Genomic DNA, 3263 nt, shown 5'->3' with positions numbered 1-3263 from the left:
TTTGCATTTGTGTTCTCTTTTATGTACCGAGGATAAAGCATTAATGTTAATTGACTTTTTTCCCTCCATCTGTGTTTATCATCAAAGAAACGAATTTTTATGATTCTCCATTTCTGAACGTTCTGTGATAGTCACAAATCAGAAAGCTGCTCTAGCTTGTGTCCACTTGGCATGGTTTTGGGAACCGTTTCTCTGTTGTAATGTTGAATGTGAACAAGCTGTCTATGGTAAGTTAGACCTAGAAAGTATGCAGTCATCAATCTCTGTTTCCTTCTGCCACTTGGCACTATAAGTGGAGTACACAGAATGAGAACATTTACCTCCATATTTTCTGAATTTCTGAAGTCACTTCTTTGCTGCAAAACTGCTGCTTATATGCTGTATATACACTTAAAAGGTGCCAAGTGTAATGGCTTTCAGTCCAAGAACTTACTCTTTTGCTTACTGGTGACTAGATGATAATCAGACTGGAGGCAAATGAGAGAATACTGAAACAGTTGGATGAGCTGTGGTTTTTAAGAGGAAAATGCAAGTGATGGAATTATGTTGAAGGTTAGTTTTCATTGGAAGTAGATAAGACAGTTATTCATATGATCCAAGCTGAGTGTTTCTGTTGTAGATCATTGCCTAAGAATAAGGAAAGGAAAAGGGTTGCCCCACCAGGGAAGCTGACAGAAAAGCTGGCAGGATGGTGACTTTCTTTAGAGGAAAATGAGTAAGGAAAGCAAAACAAGCTTACTGACAACAGCCAGGGTCAGCCTCAGTCTGGAGGCTGCTAGACAGGTCTCGAGTGACTGGTCGTGTTCAAGTTCAAGCCAGCAAGTCACACCAGCAGTGAGCGTCAAGATGAGTTCTGTGGCAAAGCACAGGCATACCTACAGCATAGCTCTGACACAGGGACCAAGGTCTGAGCTTAGAGACACTTAAATGCGGCTTCTGAGCCAAGGCACAGAAACTTTCCACAAGGTTGCTAATGATCTTTCTTGCATAGACTTCTGCAGCAAGTTCATCCCAGAAACACAGTGTCGAAGCTGGCTTTGCATGGACAGCCCAACCACTGTGAAGGTGAGAGCAGGTTACAGAGCTGGAGGTGCTCTCACAGCCCTGAAACTCCATTGGTATAAACAAAGCAGCTGCTGTCTGTGGAATTCAGTGAGAGTTTCTGTCTGTTTCTTAAAATACCTTTTCCAGTCAAAAATAGAAGTGTAGGGACCCAGAATTTTCTGCTGCCCACCCAACAGAAGGCTTAAAATTGTTCTTAAGACCTTTCAGTAGACCTTCTTCTGCTCTCAGTGATTTACTCAATGATTTTTCATTTTTCAGAAACTCTAACTGGTAGTTTTCAAGATTAACGCTTGAGAGAAGAAAAAGAATCTGTGGCCATATTCTCAGCTTATTCAGAGAATGGCTTTTGAGCCTAATCATCTTGCTTACTGCAGTGTACGGGAAAACCATTGATCAGCAAAGTAACTCTGTGTGCCTTGCAAATCATATTTAAACGTCTTTCAGAAGGATACGTTTGAAATGGTTTCCTTTGTAGTATTCCACTTCTACCACGAGATGGCCCACGTAAACCGGTAGTTCATTTGCCATTTCTTAATCAGGCATGATGGTGTATTGAAAGCTGTGTTATATTAAATAGATACTTACTGTGGTGTCTACATATGCACCAGTATATTGAGCATGTGGGGGAAGACTGGAGTAGACAGAATAAGACAGGCATGGTTGGACAGACTGGCAAAGCAGGAGAGGAAGAACAGAGGGTACAAGAGCAGAGTACTAACTGAGCGGGGATTAAATCATAATTCCAGTGAATATTGAAAATATTGAGCATTATCTGGAGATGACTGGAATGAGCTTCCTATTTTCAGGTGATATTTCCTCCACTGTAGCTCCCAAATCTGTCTTGGTTCTTTCTTTTCTATGAATAAGAAATAAACTCTTGCAAACACAAGAGTTTAAACAGAAATCTCTGAAAACCTGAACTCAGAAAACATTTGCCTTGGATTCTTCAGGCAAGGAAGATATTATGGGGAAGAAGCATCCAGAATGGATGATCTAAATACGGTTTAAAAGAGTAAGATCCTAACCCACAAGTTGCTTTCTAGGAGAACAAATACACCAAATAAAAATACAACCAAAATAAACAAAATCCATAAAACACCATTTCTGAACTAGCTGGCTGTGCAAAATTCCCCAGCAAGACCATGAATTGAAAGCTGAGAGGAGCTGTCTGTGATTCTATTCCCATTTTAATGCTAACTAGCTTGTTTTTTGGGCTAATTTTTAACTTTTCAATTCATAGAATCATAGAATCATAGAATGGCCTGGGTTGAAAAGGACCACAATGATCATCAGTTTCAATCCCCCTGCTATGTGCAGGGTCACCAACCACCAGACCAGGCTGCCCAGAGCCACATCCAGCCTGGCCTTGAATGCCTCCAGGGATGGGGGATCAACAACTTCCTTGGGCAACCACCCTCTGAGTGAAAAACTTCCTCCTAATATCTATCCTAATCCTCCCCTGTCTCAGTTTAAAACCATTTCCCCTTGTCCTATCACTATCTACCCTTGTAAACAGTCATTCCCCCTCCTGTTTATATGCTCCCTTCAAGTACTGGAAGGCCACAATGAGGTCTCCCTGGAGCCTTCTCTTCTCCAAGCTAAACCAGCCCAGTTCCCTCAAGCTTTTCTCATAGGAGAGGTGCTCCAGCCCTCTGATCATCTTAGTTGCCTTCCTCCAAGAGCTCCACGTCCTTCCTGCACTGGGGGCCCCAGGCCTGGATGCAGTACTCCAGATGGGGCCTCAAAAGAGCCAAGTAGAGGGGGAATAAAGCCAAGGAGAGGGGGACAGTTCATCCTTAGTGCAGCCTTATTCATTGCCACAGATGCCATTCAGCAAAGATATTGAAAGGTAGATTGTACTGTGTTTCTGTGCTAGTTTTTTTTTTTTAAATTAATAGCATACTGGAGATTTTTTTATTTTTTATTTATTTATTTATTTTTGAACAGTGATAAAAGTATGGGGACATTTTGAAAAAGCAAGTAAAATGGGCATGAATGGGTTCATAGTTGTTTGTTATCCCAACATTACCATTTTATGGAGTCCTGGGGAGAGAGAAACAATGTGTAATTACACAGCTGAAATGACATACAATTGCATACTTGAGAATGTTTGTGTTTGAGGTGGGAGGATATACATAAAAAGTTCGCACAGTTGCTTTCATCATGGCAATTAATTAATTTGTTTAAATTTATCAGTT

This window comes from Meleagris gallopavo, chromosome 3 (assembly GCF_000146605.3).
Source record: "Meleagris gallopavo isolate NT-WF06-2002-E0010 breed Aviagen turkey brand Nicholas breeding stock chromosome 3, Turkey_5.1, whole genome shotgun sequence".
Taxonomy (NCBI): domain Eukaryota; kingdom Metazoa; phylum Chordata; class Aves; order Galliformes; family Phasianidae; genus Meleagris; species Meleagris gallopavo.
The sequence above is the reverse complement of the archived record's forward strand: the minus strand, read 5'-3'. Positions refer to the sequence as shown.